At 43.2% G+C, this 17,387-nt stretch overlaps 1 protein-coding gene across 1 annotated transcript in view; it reads left to right on the top strand.

Annotated features, from left to right (window-relative positions):
* Positions 1-584: 584 nt before the first annotated feature.
* The window catches only part of DENND2C (DENN domain containing 2C), a 77,533-nt gene continuing 60,730 nt past the window's right edge, over positions 585-17,387 (top strand). The window contains exon 1 of the mRNA XM_054981468.1: positions 585-670. The gene's annotated coding sequence lies outside the window, so the exon portion shown is untranslated. The remainder of the gene's footprint in view (positions 671-17,387) is intronic.

Raw genomic sequence — 17,387 nt, 5'->3', positions numbered from 1 at the left:
GCAGATGCTATTCCTGCACGACCGAACAAGGCTTCTATCCTGCAACGTGTGAGCCTCTCGAGGAGTGGAACGGAGATCCCCGCCACCCACCCACCGCACGTATTCTTGCTTTGAATCTAAAACTCATATATGATTATGCTGGGGCGGGGGGGGGGGAAGGCATTTCATATACACTGTATTAAGGACTGCAGAGCTTCAGACATTAACTTCCAAATCGCCCGTACGATTAAGACGGGGAGCCAAAGTACCCAGCAGGAGAGCGAGCTGAAGCAGCTATGCGGGAAGAAGCCTGGAGTCTCTTCCGATGACTGTGGCAGCCTGCGTTTCAGATGCATCTGCCTCCGGAGATTCCCGAGGGGTGGACGAGCCGGCGGATCGCAAATCGCCGCACGGCGCCAGGCGACACCGGGCCCCAGCAGCCTGCGGGAGCCTCCCGCCGGGTGGTGGACTGGGGCGAGCGCCCACGTGTACCACAGGGGGAGAGTGGGCAGGGCGAGGGCGGGGCCTGGTGAGGGAGCGACGGCGCCACTAGCCAATGGGGCTCGGCTCAAATGTGTCAACTCGGGAGAGCGGGTCTGCTCTTGCCTAGCCGAGAGTTTGTGGAGTAGCGACCGAGCAGACCGAGCGAGAGGTGGAATTTCGGCGGGGAGCGTCGCAGCCATGGAAGCGGGTGAGCGAGCTAGGGACGCGGCGGGGCTTCTCCTGCCGGTTCTCCGCCCCCCCCCCCCCCGCCAGCTGCGGAGCGCTTTCTCTGCTTGCGCGCGTGGGCTGGGGGCACGTTGCCTTGCGGAGAAAGGGGCTGAGCTGGGCTCTGGGCCGGGGCGCAGCTCTGGCGACACGCAAGCCTGCGAAGAATCGCCTTCTGCGGAGCCGTTGTACCTCCTGGTAGTTCTGCTGAAGTGTGGAGGGGCTTGCGCATCTTCTTTTTCTTGGCAAAAATTACTCTGCCCCCGGGGTTTATTTTTTTTTAAGTGCTGTGGTGCAGGTGAAGTAATAATAAAAAGTGTGCCTGAGCATGTGCAGAATGCCTGTCCCTAAACACAATTTTTCCGATTCAGAGTGTAGCTTCCAGGGCTGGTATATCCAGATAACCTGTTGCTGGGCACATGACAAGTATTTTATGAGCCAGTTTAATTCTCTCTTGTTAAATAACCTGTGTAATGTGGTGCGTGGTTGATTTATGAATAGCAAGGCTACTGCTAATGATTCTAATCATTATTTGGAATAGCTCAGATTGATAAGATTGCTAAATTGGGCCTCCAAACTTTGTGTTGTTTTTAAAAAATGATACTGTTTTGTAGTGTATTGTGATTGACTCCAATGGTCATCTGCTAATTTCATAGGTTCTATCCGTTTGTGTTTTTCACTTGAATCCTTAAATTTGGGGAATATGTTAGGCCTGCGTCCTTCAACACATGATCTGACAAGTGATGCTTGCTGTCAGTCCAAGTCAGCATCTGTGGTGGAAAAGGTATCTGATTTGTTCAGGACTTCTGTCTGTACTTCTGATTGTATTCTGTAATCCAGGCAGATGTTTATCCCCAAAGTGCCAAATGAATAGAGACTCATTCATACCAGTTGCTAGTTTCTTTTTGTTGCTGTGTGAGCCTTTACTTGTTCCTAGTTAGGTGGATAGCCATGTTGGTCTGCAGTAGAACTTGTTCCTGTTTCAGAGATTGCTAAAACTGAAATTGCATACACTACCAGATCTCCATTTGATATTGTAAACTTGGGGGAGGGATCTGGCTATTCTGGAAAGAACCCTGCAGTCTGATCACATGATGATGATAATGATGAAATGTATTATCTGTAAAGTCTTAACATTTTAGGATATGGAGACAAGATACAGTTGCTGTTTGGTTTGTAATGAGATCCAGTGAACAAATGGTGACATGAATGTGGTGATGCTCAAATTGTCCCCTGCATAGTTGCTTGTGGCGCATGGGGCATGCATGTCACCCTAGATGGAGGTGGGTGGCAGCTTTTAGAGTAAATATGGGGACAGTAGTGTGCATACTCAGCTGCCTGGAAAAGATTGGGGTTGGAGGAAAGTCAGACTGCCTATACTGAAGATTTTCCCTCTCTCTGTTTTGAAGCAGTTTCACAGCAAAACCAGGAAATGGAGTAATGGTGTCCTGTGACCTTTTATTATATTTAGGAAAGAATGACAATAGTACTTTTCCTAATAGACAAACAAAGGGAAAATGTTGGATAAGAGTTTTTGAATAATGCCACAGCAGCCTGGCTGGGGTCAAAAGGGACGAGACTTTTGAGTTATCAGGTTCCTCTGCTTGCTGAGAGGGTAGCTAGCTGTAGGCCTGCACCCAGGCCTACAGCTGTCTTAAATCCCAGTAAGGATGATAAGGAAACAAATGGAAGCCATAGCAGCTCTCAATTTGGACATGTGGAGAATAGAAAATATTGCTATATTTTGAGGAATCCTTAAACAACCCAAGTATCATTGCTGGTTTTCTTGGCAATAATATTTTTTGCAGGAAAAGTTGTGAAAGTTTTTAAAAACTTACTGATATAATGGGTTGGATCCAGTCAGCTTTTCTTCTCCAACTTGCCCAATCCCCTTCCTTACTACAGCCTCTGCCCACATGGCTTTTGTCCATGATCTCCAGCACAAATGGGATCCCTTCTCCCTTTTTCTCCAGTAGAAAACCTGATTGGATACAATCTAGTATATGTTTGGCAATAGAGAAATTATGAAATATCTGGAGGAAACACTTGGAGGTTTTCCCATTTTCTTCACTAGGACTGTCAGATGCCCCCCTCCCATAATTCCCTTGACATGTTGAATATTCATTCTCTCTTCTATTGGGAATGAGGTAATATTATAACACAGATGTGATTTGTGTCCACATCTGGCCCAAGTATATTTATTTATCATTTATACCACAGTCTTATGAACATTTGCTTGACTGTAAGTCCCAAAGATGAACAGGACTTAATTCCTAGTAAACATGTGTGGGCTCTGCAAATGTATAAAGTACTTTACAGTATTAAAATTTATTTCCCTGTTGAGAGAGAGGCCAATATCATTGTTAATTCCAGACATGAGAAATGACACAGGACAACTTGTGCAAGGTTACGCAGTGAGTTTGTAAGACATTTGAGATTTGAAGTTATTCTCCCAAGTCCAGCACTTCTACCAAAGCCCCAGTACAAGTTGGTTCCCTATCTGTGCATGCTTTTGAAACAGCCCATGGAACATACTTCATCATTACCAGTTGATTGCAGCTTTGGCAATATTGTATTTCTGCTGTGGGTGATGCCTGCATAGCTGGTTTTGTCTCTCCCACATGAGGACTTATTTCTGTCATCTGAGGAGGACACTGGAATGGCAAGGCTGTTTACTATTTAAAATGTATGTGAACAGCCATTTGATTACACCTCCAAGTCTGGGTAGCATTTTCCAGTTGAGTGGCTGAAGTTTCTCCTTTCGTTGGGAACAAAGGAAGCAGAGGTTGGCAGCACCTGGTCTGGACAGACTGGTTTTCAAAGGGTGAATCTGAGCCAAAAAAACTCCTTTTTAGCAAATTTGAAGCCCCCTTTCTATCACTGGCTTAAGTTCTTTTTATCTGCCACAACCTCAGTGTTCTGTACCTTCCCCACCTTGGAAGCTGGCAGAGATTGTTGTGGGTTCTTCTGTCACTGCACGTCATCCTCAAGACTTGCTGCTCACTGTTTGCTATGATGGGCCGCTTCTGTACCAACCTGCTGCCCATTTGTGGAATTAAAATATATACATTGCTGGTTTTGGACCACTTTGAATACCAAGCCGCAGCTGAGTCATTCCTTTGATTATCAAAGTGGAGGGTAATGATGTATTTCACCAATTTTTATTCCTGTTGTATATAAATCTTCAGGATAAGTCATTGATTTTGTGTGTCTGTGTATGTTTTTGTGAAAGGGAATGGCCATATGCCATTGGGGGGCTAATGGTTGTTTTTATTAATTGTGTTCCTTGTTAGGGTTGACTGATGCTGATCTGAAGAAGGCTTCTGTTTTTTAACAGCTGCAGCTCTGTGATGGGGGGATTAGCACCTACCCTTTTTTTACGTAGGAATTACTGACCTTTTCTCTCAAGAAAGTCGTTGGAAATTTGGGCCCCTTCTATACCAACCTGCTGTTTGGGAATTAAAGTATGTATACTGCTGGTATTGAACCACTCAAAAGCCCTTTGAATACCAAGCCAACATTTATTTACTTTATTGATTATTTCACTTTTCTCACCAGTGGGGACAAAAAGTGGCTTACAATGTTTTCCTCTACTCCATTTTATCTTTACAACCAGATTGTGAGACTGGTGAAGCTGATAGTATCTGACTGGCCCAAGGTCACCCAGCAAGCTTCCATGGCAAAATAGGGATTTGAACCTGGGTCTCCCAGAATCTAGACAGGCACTCCAGCCTCTACATCATGCTGGCTTGTGTTGATCTCTCTTCGTTCAACTCTTTTGTCTTTCTGGTTTGATCTTGGGAAACTCTGTTTTGAAGATTGCATTTCTTTTGGTATTTTTTTCCTGGCTGCATGGTGACGCATGCCACCACATCTGTTAGGTTGATCAATGACTAAAGCTGGATAGGATCACTTTTGCTTTTCTGGCTGATGCAGCTGTCATCTTATTTGAGATACATTTGCTCTAATATGAGTGTTCACAGATGCTTTTAGGGTGAACCAGTGCATGATATCCTTAGCATTTAAAAATAGGAGAGACAACTTATACTCTGCCCACCAAATAACATGTACATTGACTTCCTTGTGTCATGGAAAAACAGGTGTTCTGCCCAATAACAGTTATTCCTCGCTGCTGGAAATTTCCGAGTACTTACTGCTTGATCTGGTTGGGAAATAAGTACTCCTGAATTCATTGGGATTTACACGCAAGTAACTGTGCATAGGATTGCATGTCTTCAAGTAGGGATCTTGCTTAGAGTTCTTGCATGTGTGCAGAGAGAGCTGTACAGAAATCCATTAGCACAGCTACCCCCTCCTTATTTCTTAGGAAATATAATTCTGTAGAGCAAAAGGCATGCAGTCTTAATAGCCAAAGGTTTTGGATTGTGCTGCAAAGTAGTATAAAGGCTTGATCAGTTGCTACAGCAATCAAATAGAATCCACGTTTGTTCAAAAATTGTCTGAATTATAAAATGGGAAATGTTATTTGATTTGTGTTCTTTAAAGCCTATCTTCAAATTTCCTTGCAGCTCATCTTTAAAGCTATTTTATCAGACTATTGATCTATGTATCCCAGTACTGTCTCTTCTCTTTGGCCCTGGGTCTCCAGGATCGCAGGTGGAGGCTTCCCCCTCACTTCAGGCTTGTTGCCTGTGATCATTTTAACAAGAGATGCCAGGGACTGAACCCAAGACTGTCTACATGCAAAACATGTACTCTTCCCACCTCCTGCGAGCCTAACAAGACCTTTTCAGACATTTGGTGCAAGTGGAATGAATGTGGGGGAAGCAACAAGCTCTGACCCTGATCTGCATGCATTTATTGCAACATATCTATGAAGCCTATGTACACATGTGTACATACATGTATGGATTTTGCTGCATGATTGAGAATTCTGGGGAAAGAGCAGGGTTTCTGACCATGTACAGTGAGCCATACACATGTATGTGTACACACACAGGCTCTATATGTATGTTCCAATGAATGCACATATGCCAAAAATGGAATTTGCGGCCATGATCCCCCTTGTGCTTTCTTTCTGTTCACACTGAATACCTGAAGATGAGGGTTGGTAGCATTGATGTCTAGTGCTCAGAAAATGAGAAGTTTGGCATGTATAAAATGCTTTCAGAATATCCTAAGCCATCTTACTGTTTTCTGTGGAGCCCGTCGCTTGAAGTCTATACCTGTCCAGTGTAGATAGTGAACATTTCTCCAACAATGTACTTCCTTTCTGCTGATCCATATCAACTGTCAATCTCTGGGCTGTTTGCCAGAGCCTTAACCTGAATTTGCCGTGACCTACTGGCAAGGGAGAAAACTGGGCCTGTTGTAGATTCTTCATGGCTGCAGACTGCAGAGCAGTTGGAAGCCAACTCTCTGCATGTTAGGAACTTCCAGAAGGTGCTCAATGTTGTGACTTGGGAAATGAAACCTCTCTTGCTTAGGTAAGTTGCTGTTTCTCAGAAAAATATATTTTCTGTATGCATTTAGCTTTGTTAAAATGGTCAGTTTTTAAGAAAGTGCATAGAAATGACAGATTTCTCTGTGATGCTTCTCTGGAATTTCTTTAAGCTTCTTCCTGAATTAGAATGGTTTGTGCCCTAGAATCAAACTTCTTTTCTTGTTGTGTTAGTTCCATACTTGCTATGCATTAGAAACAGAAATTCAGAACATACCTACAGCACAGTTTATTTTGTTCAATTGCTGAGGCCATGGAAGAGGCCACTTGTTGGTCTTGCAACTGTGGCTCCATGGTTACCTGTGAGACATGTGGTGTTTCAACAAACAGCGCCTGGCTTTGTCCTGAGGCTGGGGAAATGTTGGAATTTCATGTATAAGCCAGTGTGGAGGACACAGGTTTCTTTTCCTCTCTCCATGGCAGCTGCAGGCAGGTGTCCCTTCATCTCTGGCTTCAGTCAGGCAAAGGTTAGGCTTACAGTTCCTGCCTCTGAGCCAGTGACCTACTTTATAGACCAGGAAAGCTGCATGTGTTTTCTGTTCCCTCAGAAGAGAGAAGAAAACCAGATAAGTAGTACCCACTCCTAATCATTAAAGTTGCTGATTTCATGTTTAAGATCAGGGAGCCTCAGCTGAAGGATTTGTGTTGTATCCATGTAGTTATTAGGGACAGGAAACTGGCATTGGATTCACGACTTCTCTGTGAGGACTGAGGGAAGTTGCTTTATCTGCTGGAAATCCACAATTTTCTCTCTAACTACTCATGAGTGAGAATGTACATCAAAATATTTCTGTTTGTTGCTTTTGGTTAATTTAAAAAAAAACATTTTATTTGGTTTTTGTTAAATTTGTCATACCATGAATCTTATAACAAATCAGACCCTTCGTCCGTCAAGATCTACTTAGATTGACAGCAGCTCTCTGGGGTCTTTCCCATCACCTGCTACATGAGCCTTTTCACTGGAAATGCTAGAGACTGAAGCTGGGTCCGTCTGCATGATAAGCATATGCTCTACCACCAATCCGCAGCCCCTCCCAATTGAAGCTATTAGTCTTAATTATTCAGTATGTTTTATGTTTCCATAGGGTTCAATGTGAAATGCACTTCTGGCTGTACCTCAGTTCTTCTTCATCCATTTGGGATGAAATTGTACCCCTCAGCCAAGGGATTTCAGCATGTCACATTTCAGTTGAGAACATGCCTCCTCATTACAGAGATAATCACATCCTTTTGCATATCTAAAGCTGAGGTGGGGCAATTCTGTTTTTCAACAAACATGGAAGGTGTGGGTGAAGGAAGTTAAACCTGCCCTCTTCTGTGCTTTACCTGGCTGGATCCAATTTTTTGTGGCACTTTCAGCATTTTTTCTCCCACTGGGACATGACAAAAAGCATCTGCTGAAATTATTCCCTTTCCTGCAGAACAGTTAAAACTATAGGTGCACTCCTTTCAGTGATATTCTAACTCAGATTCAATGGGTGTAGTGAATGGAAGGAAGAGATACATGTGGGCAGGGTTTGAGAAAGGGAGAGGGGGAGATGGGATAAAGAGGGAGAGAGGGAGATGCATAAAGGCATTAACTGGTAGTTACTGGGAGGAAGATGAAGATGTCAATATGAACTCTTGTCTTCTGACCACTGGAAACAATTCAGTTTCTGAAATGGGGGGGGGGTATTGCTTTAACTATGCCAAAATCTCAGCATGGACTTCTTTCCTCAGTTCTGCCTTTCCTGGTTCGGAAAAGTTTTAAATGTTGATTTTGTTTCTGTTTTAAGGTTGCCAAATCTGGCTTGGGAAATTCCTGGAGATCTTGGGGAGATACCTGGGGAGGGTGGAGTTTGGGGAGGGATGGGAGCTCAGTAGGGATGTGATACCATACAGTCCACTCTCCAAAGCTACCATTTCCCCCAGGGGAACAGAGAGCGGTAGTCTGGAGAAAAGTCACTTTTTTGTGGAGAACTCCAGGCTTCATCTCGAGGTCTGTAGCTCTAGTCTGTTGTGGTGTTTTAAAAGGCATACTGATTTTGTCTGGAATAAAAAGGCATCAATCCTAGCTGCATTTTCATGTCTCTGAGATACCAAAAAAAAAATCACTTTTACTCCCCTCTAAGGAGTTGTGAGAAATGAAAAGAGTCAATTTGATGTACTGGTTGTAGTGTTGGTCTAGACTCTGGGAGACCCAGGTTCAAATCCCCACTCTGAGGTACAGTATAAATGAAATAAAATTTTTAAAAATGCATGTGTTGGGCAGATAGAACTCTGCACCAAAGTATCCTGCTTTCTGCCATAAGAGACCTAATTTTGCATGCCGAGTTTATTGTGCAGATTAAATGCATCTATGCATTTTGCATTATCTTTGGGAATTTTAGAATACTTCCCAATGGGCAGTTGCTTGCTAGACTTTGAGTGATTCCGCACATGTTGGTTAATGCACTTTCAATGCATTTTATCAATCGTTTGAGGTGGATTTTTTGTTCTGCACATGAAAAAATCCATTCCAAATGATCTATAAAGAGGATTGGAAGTGCATTATCCAATGTGTGCAGAATGACTCATAGTGGAGGAAGCAACAAAAGTGGAGAGAGCAGGGCCCTTGCAGTAAGAATGTTGGATGCAGTATGAGAAAGTGAAATACTTATGCCTTTTTGAAATCAGTGAAGCTGAAACTTTACCATTTAAGAACTTATGTTTCATTGATTTCCATAGGACAAGTGTTCACTTAAACTTTGATTATTGGGCTTGTTTTAAAGAAAGGGTTGAACATCAGGGAAAAGTAAAAATAAAATGTGCCTTCTGGTTGCCCCATCAGAGGCTCACTGGAATTTTCAGCGAAAATGATTATAATGGGGCCATTCTATGTGCTGAATCTACTGCATCTCTGGCTTTCTCACACAAGTAAAAATAAAAGCCAAACTGCAGAAGGGGGAACTGACAAGTGATGATTCCTGGGGAAGGAACAGCAGGATTGGAGTCGAAACCAGTTCCAGCCCAAATTGATGCCCTAGATGAATCACTCTTCCTGCGCCCACACCTTTTCAGGGGATGAGTGAAACAGGGCGTTTCTTAAGGGCTGACTATTTACCAACAGTGAATGATATTTTTAGATAAAGTTAAAACTTTTATTCCCCTGGGCAAATCATCTGTGAGAATGAGGAGTCTCAGAGCTCTTGGCATCTTTAGTTGGTCTGAATTTTAATGAAAGATTGGAATGTTATTGAAAAGTTTACGTATTTTCTTTGGCTACATTCTGAAGAGCAGTTGGCACAGATGGATGCACTCTTCAAATCCTCAGTCTCCTGTTTTCTCACACTCAAAGTGCTGACAGCAAGTTAAAGAGCAAATGTCTTCACGCCCCCCACCCCTTTCTTGAAGTATCTTTTGCTTTGGGCAAATTAACCTGGAATGGGATCAATAATGTGGATTAGAATCTCTTACTTTAAATCAGTGATTCTTTAATGTGGTGCCTATGGGCACCATGGCGGCACCAAAATATTTTCTGGCACCCACTTGCTTCTTCCCCAAAGCAAAAACCTATCCTGTCTTTCCCCCCACTTCATTGGAACATGGTGTGAGGTGCTTCAGAAGAGCCTGGGAAATATCACCTTGGTGTATGGAGGGAGCAGCCATTTGAAAACATCTGCCTTCACCATAAGAATATGCTTGGTTTGGAACCCCAACCATTTTGTAGAATGTTCCAGTGTTTTATGATTGGATCCATGGCAGACATTTTATGGTGGCCTCCATTCCCTCTGAGGACCTCTGATTTGAATGTTTCTTAGAACAGTATGGAAGGTCCATCTTTGATCTCTTGTGTATTGGTGTGAATGAAGAAAAGAGGTAGTAAACATGCTAAGCAGTTACTACTTAAAGGTAACTCCTTTAAACAAGATATGTTGTAAGGATGGGACATAGTGGAAGAGCATGTATTTTACATGTAGAAGGTTCCAAGTTCAACCTTTGGCATCTCCAGCTGGATATTTTTAGTGCTGACTTACACATTACAGAGCCCATGTGACCCCTGCAAGTACTTTCGGTGAGATGTATGCCTACATTTCCATGTTAGGAACTCATTGGTGTTCTAAGTAGAATCATATACTTCTAAGTCCATAGAAGTCAACAGGCTTAGAAGGGTGTAATTTTGTCTAGGATTGCATTTAGTTTCCAGGTAAGTGAGGGCCTGATTTGGATTGGGGCTGAAGAATGTGCTTCAGTCTATTGCTGTACTGTTTCCCTTCAGCTCCCGGGGACCATTTCAGGACAGGAAATCAAAGACACATTACCAGTCACAATCAGTTATGCAGAGTCAGATGTTTGTGGCCTCTATGTGTTATGTGTATGGCCTCACCTGTTATCAGGAGCGAGCAGGAGCATGACCATCTCTCCTATTCTGCAGTCACTCCATTGCCTATCCATTAGTTACTGTGATAACTTACAAAGCTCTTCATGGCCTTGGTCCGGCATACCTATGGCCTCCCTCCCTACGCTCCTCCACGGCAGCTTCGCTCATCTGAACAGGGTCTCCTGCAGGTGCCACCCTGTACATTGGCGAAATTGATAGTAGCCTGTACATGGGCTGTCTCTGTGGTGGCCCCCAACCTGTGGAATGGCCTGCCTGAGGAGGTCAGGAGAGCCCCCACTCTCCTGGCTTTCTAGAAATGATGGAAAACCAAATTATTCAAAAAGGTTTTTTACTTAGATAGGAGGGCTGTATTGTAGGGAGGAGATCTCAGATGATCCACTAATGAGTTAGGAACTGTAGACATCACCACTATGTTGTATTGGATTCCTACTAATGCTACATCTTTGTGAACTTGTATGTATTTACCCTATGGCATTGTTTATGGAAATGTTCCTGATATTGACTGTACTAATCTCACACTGTGTAATCTGCCTTGAACCTCAGTGAGAAAGGTGGACTATAAATAAAATAAATATATGATCAAGCAGTATCAAGTACTTAATTGTTTTTTTTAGATCATCAGCAAGTATCTAGCAGGACAAAAAGTGATTGATTAAGATCCCTACCTTTCCATGGCATCTACTGTACTGATTGCTTTTGATTTCTTTTAATAAAATACAATTCCAACTGTTATACATGCCTGTATATAACCTCCAGTTTGGCTCTGAGTTTCTTGATAACTTCTTCTGTGTATCTGGGGTCACAAAGGGAACTCTTGCAATGGGAGGGCTTCCCCCCTCATTCTTATATTCCACTGCCTAAAGCAAAAAAGGTGGGTTGGTCAGGAAGGGCAGCTCCTAGAGATGTTTATAACTTAACAATGATGTTTTGCATTGCTTACCATCCTCTTTGTCATCATGAAAGAGGAAACAACTCAAGACAGTCAGTAGAAGAAGGAATCCACTGCTGTGAAAATTCTCCTGAGGGAACTGGGAGGAGCAGGAAGACCATATTCCTGTATGTATTGCCACCACTTGTGAGGGGAAATCCCAGAACTTTGATGGGTGATGTCTAGTGTGTGTGTGGGGGAAATGCTCCATTCCTTCATTGAGAATCTGTATTGCTCCAAATGATGTAAATATCTGACTGTCTAATGTGTTTTGGTTCTGTAGTCAAGATAAATCCTCTAAGCATAATAAAGAGATAGCAAATAACAACTGGGATGGGGATAAAAAGTAGTTTTGAGATGTTTATCAGTTTATTTACTTCATTTGTACCTTGCTTTTCTCGCCAGTGGGGACCCAAAACAACTTACATCATTCTCCTCTCCTCTGTTTCACCCTTGCAACAACCCTGTGAAGTAGTTAGGCTGAGAGTGTGACTGGCTCAAGGTCCACCCAGCAAGCTTCCAAGGCAAAGTGGCGATTTAAATCTGGGTTTCCCAACTTCTATACCACACTGGCTTTCTTGAAGAGAGATCTAGCTGATCTTTGTTCTATGAGTGTGCACAGGGAAAGAGGCAATTCCCAACTGTCCCAAGCAATGCACAATGCTCTGGATTATTCTAAATTGCACCTTGCAACTAACTGGCAGCATAGACAGACTTCGAAGAACATTGCTGTCTGCATTCTAGGAGCTGGTATTTTTCAGTAACAACGTATGTTCACTTAGGTATTAGCAGAACTTGGGGAACCAGTATGTTGTAGTGGTAGGAGTGTCAGGCTAGGACCTGGGAGACCCAAGTTCAAGCTCGCTGTATGTCTGTGGGCCAGTTATATACTCTCAGCCTAACCTACCCACAGGGTTGTTGCTAGAATAAAATGGAGGCGATGTAAGCCACTTTGGGTCTCCAAATAAAATAAATAACGCTTGTTTTAATGCAGCAAGTTTCTTTGTTGAAGTTAAAGGAGAAAATAAAGTCATAAAGACCAGGGACAAATAAGAAGCACAGTGCTACATGGGCTCAGGAGGAGATGTTAATAACCAAATAGGGAACAAAACAGCAGAAGGTTCCTTGTACTGCAAGAATGCACCACCATTAGTTAAACATCTGTGGGATTTGAGCCCCTCAGAATTGTTCTTGCAAGAAGATACTTGAGTATAGAGAATCCCAGGTTGCTTCTGCATGGGGGTGATTCCCTGGTTTTGCTGCTGTAAAGGCATTTGTAGAAGTAACAGCAGCAGTCTCTGCATAGGGATTTCCTTTGTGCTTCTGTATAATGCCCACCCACTCCACACTTCTATTGGCTTTTGGCCTTTAAAAAAAATGGTGATAGGATTCTCACTATAGTGTTAAAAGACTGTAGTGATATAGCTACTGCCAATTTAAAAAACTGGCAAAAAGCCCGCCATTGATTAAAAAGGGGAATGTCAGGTGCATATGTGGACATGGAGGTGGGGAGGTATGTCCAGAACTTACCAAACCTTCTTTGTGTTCAGTCTTCCAAGGACCCTCATACCAAAGCAGGTATGCGAAACTGCAGAGCGAAGCTGCGGAAAACCCAGAAAGTGGGCAACTGCATGGTGAAGTGCAGAAGGCCAATTTAAAACCACTGCAGTTACAGTGTGTGTGTGCGTGCATGCATGTGTGCAGGGTGACAGTACTCTGTGTAAGCAATCCCAGATACTACGCCAGTTATAACTTGAATTGGGTGATTTCAAAAGAGCTGAAATGTCTGGACTTTTTGTAAATTTATCCCCTATGCAAAAGTTTAGTTCTCATTAGGAAAAGATTCCTGCATTCTTTCCAGAGAAGAGAGCAGAGCAAGAGTGTTGCTGTATTTCCAAGCATTTTGAACACATGCAAAACCTTTAAGGTAACAGGAATGTGGCTGGGCTTTCATTTGCCATGTCAGGATTTGCTGACTGCTTCTCTCTTTTAACTTCTCTGTGACCCAGTTCCTTGCTCTTGGGGAAAATTTTTTAGATTCTGATACATTTAACAGAGTCTTGGTTTTGTTTTTTCTAGTTTTTTTAACCCTACCCAGCTCTTCAAGTGCATAGTATAGGCATCCGTATATTATGTGTATGTACGTAATTAGCATTCAAATGGGGCATGGATGTATCAGAAGGATTTTCCAAATGGAGAGCCCTGCCTGAAATTTGCCAGTGGGTTTCATCCAGTCCTCCTATGATGTCATGACAGGCACGTGCTTTCTTGCATTTCTGAGAGGAGCCTGTTGTGAGGGAACTTGATTGATAACCAAGTAACTCTGTTTCCTGTGGCTACTCCAGTCCAGTCTTCCTAATTGATGAGATTTGATAGTGTTTTCTTGCGGGCAGACAGTCAGTGAATCTCAGGCTGTGCTGTTGTACTCAAATCATGCACTGAGTGATCTGTATGATCATTTCACTACACCTGTGATGCTTCACTACACCTCTTGTTCATTAAGCAATTTTTACTACTTGCAACTTTGAAGATTCATCACAGGAAGTGTTGTTTGGTTCATGTCCTTACCTAGGCTGGCAGAGTTGAACAAGTACTTCTGGAGTCAGCCAAGAGACAGCATTTCTTTTCCCTGATTCAACCACTGGCAGTCATATTTAGCATTTGAGGTCACTCTTTTGTGACCATATGCACAACAAGGTCTTCTGGAGTCATACCAGCTGAGCTGAGGTTTTTATACTAAAATTCAGAGTAAGAAAATGGGAAGTTTGTTCCTTGAAGAAGCAAACTGAATTGACTTAGGCAAGGAAAATAGGCCCCTACATCTCTGGAGAATACATTGACTGTCAGATGTCTCTGATGTGCTGGAATCTGATGAAATTTGCTTATGTAGCAGTGCAATTGTAAGCAGAGTTACACCCTTCTAAGACCATTTACTTTAATGGACTTAGAAGGGTATAACTCTCCTTAGTAGAGATGGGCACAAACCGGGGAAAAAATGAACCGTGCAGTTCGTGGTTCGTCATGTTTCATGATCCACGAACTTTCATGAACCTTTCCCAGTTCATGAACCAGTTCATCTGGTTTGTGAAAATGCCACTTCTGGGTCAGCAGAAGGCCACTTCCGGGTCAGTAGAAGGTCTGCAGAAAGCCCATCCCCTGTTGTCTAGGAAACTGATTGATTGGCGCCAGGCTGTCTGCAGCGATGAACCAAAAAATGAACCAAACGAACCAGCCTAAAGTTCGTGGTGGTTTGTCAGAAATGGGCTCTGATGAACCGCCAGTTCATGAACCATGAACTGGCCTGGTTCGTTCTGAACTTTGGTTCGTATTTCAGTTCGTGCCCATCTCTACTCCTTAGGATTGCACTGTGGGTCAATGTGATGATTAAAAATATTACATGATACCCCTCCCCCTCCTTGGCCTATGGCCTAGTCAATGTTGTGGGAATACCCAGTGCTGTACTATTGCTGAAAGTAAGCTATTGTGAGCTAGTGTGGACCTGATTTGTGTCTAGATGAGAGATCATTGGGAGTCCCAAGTAAACCACTCCGTGATTAAATAAAGAATGAGAAATATATAAGTTAAATAAATAAATAAATAAAGGAGATGCCTTCTGCTTCATGTAGGAGACTAGAGAAGTTGGAGCTGTATTTCTGACTGCTGAGTCAACATTTCTGCTTGGTGTGTTTTGTTGGAGTGGGACTCTGAAATCCCTGGCCAGACAGACAGAGTGCGAGCAGTGTCCATGTACATATGACTCATTCTGGTAAAACTAAATTTTGCAATGTACTCCTGGGGCTATAGCAGAGCTTACAGCCTGAAGGGAAACATCAGGGTCCGATTAGCTGGTTGGGATAGGTGCCATGTGTGTGTGGGGGGGGGGGTGGGGGGAGGAAGGGGGTGAGATTAGCTGGTCTTTCTCTCCATACAGAGCCCAGCCAACAAACAGCCTCTGCGAATCTTGACTGACAGAGTTGCCCAGCTTACCTGTGATTTTGCCAGAGGACACTGGCCATCTCATAGCTATCTGCCTCTTCTAATTGGTTTTGTTTTCAGTGAAATAGAATGGGATCTCAAAGACAGCATCATTAGGGTCACTGATGCCCTCTCCCTGTGGTTATCCTCTCTTCTACTCTGCTGTGGACTGGTGTGTTAAGTATTCTAGGGTGTGCAGTAGCAGCAGCAGTTTTCAATGTCCTCTTTCCTGTCATGCTGCGCTCCAAACTGGGCTGTATATGTCACAAGGAAATCTCTAAATATTTTTCTGATGTTGTGCAAAATAGTAAAGTTTAGCTGTTGTGCTTCTTTGCACTCGCTGTTGCATACATGAAGTTAAAGTCCATGAGACTTTACTGGTGTCAGTTCTGGGCATGATGATTGTGAAGGTGGAACTGATGCAGGTGTGGGAATGGACAGCTGCACTGAAGGATCAGTTCAGTGGCTGAGTCAATTGCAGGCCAGGGGCTAAACAGAGAAGGCCCAGAAATGGGGGGTGCAATGAGGATGTAAGAAAACAGCAGACAGGGAATGTGGAACTTGAACAAAGGTTGGGAGCTACATAGCAAAGTTGGAGTCTGGCTCTTGCCCTGAGAAAGACCCAGTCCTAACTTGGAAGCCAGATAACACTGGGAAGAATCACTGGATTTCCTGAGAGTGGAGCTTTTTGGAACTTGGGAATACAATCCTGTTCATTATTCTTACACTCTAGTATCTTACCTCTTGCAGAGTCTGACATCTAGAATCTGTATTTCCTGAATTTTTCTGGCTGATAGTTCTTTAGAAGGAATCCTGGAAGACTCCTTACAGAGATAAGCTCTGGTGATGAGAAAATGGCTAGTGAATACTTCCAGGTAGCTGTACTCTTCTCTAAGCAATCATATAAACCATTGAGGAACTAGCTTGAGGTTGCTGGTGGTGACAGGAAGTGAAGTGGGAAGAGTAAACGTTCAGCTTCTTTCTAATTGACTTCAAGTGAATAAAATGTGGAACCACTTCAGATTGTACTTCTCTCCTGCATGCAAACATTTCTGCTTTACTCGGGGATTTCATCATTGGGAGAGATGTTTTGTGTGAATTAGGGGTGCTTGTATACAGTTGGCATGGTACCTGTGGCATGGCATGGTACCTGTGGCATGGCATGGTACCTGTGGTGACACTGAGCTGTGGCATGTTTTCCCCTCATGCCTACAATCCTTGGGTACACAATGGCATGGAAAAACCTGAGTCTAAACTGGGTGACATGGAGATGAATCCTTCAGCAATGTTTGTGATCTTGGTGGCTGAGAATAGCCTGTTGGTACTCTGCATGCTTGCTACTTATCTAAGCACCATTTGGTTCATAGCTAGCACTTGATTGTTTGCATGTGAGAGGAAAATCCTATTGGAAGGGAGATAAAGGGTGCTGAAGAACTCTGGTGAGGCAAATCTCTTGTGGAATATCCATTTCCTGAACATACCTTTCAGTTGAAGTAGAGCTTTGATCTTAGTGAGGCACTTTGACATTCTCTCTCACTGTTTTGCTGACAAATGCTACATCTTAGTGTGTGACTTCCTCTCCTGAGGCTAATGGCCTGGCTATGAAGGATTGGCTGAAACCATTTCACACCTTGTCTCTGAGCTTCCACTGTGTAGGAGGGGGTCCTTGAAGGTATCTTCAGATTACCTTGAAGGTAATCTACAGGTGATTGGAAAAAAAACAGCTGTGCAGTCCTTTTAAAAGTTAATCCATCTAAAACATCACAACAGTGATTTAGCTTTTGAGTACCCCAGAACTCTTAATCAGGCTGAATTATTTGAGGGAAAAAAGGTGTTTTCGGAATGGAGAGAGAAAATTGAGTTTCAGGACATGATGAGAGGAGTTTGCACTTTGCAGAGTCCAATTCACGTTGTTTTCTTGACCTGAAACAGTGTGTGCATGCTCTTTTCACTTTTGTAAACCCCAAGTGTGCACA

Source organism: Eublepharis macularius, chromosome 5, assembly GCF_028583425.1.
Source record: "Eublepharis macularius isolate TG4126 chromosome 5, MPM_Emac_v1.0, whole genome shotgun sequence".
Lineage (NCBI taxonomy): Eukaryota > Metazoa > Chordata > Lepidosauria > Squamata > Eublepharidae > Eublepharis > Eublepharis macularius.
The sequence above is the reverse complement of the archived record's forward strand: the minus strand, read 5'-3'. Positions and strand labels throughout refer to the sequence as shown.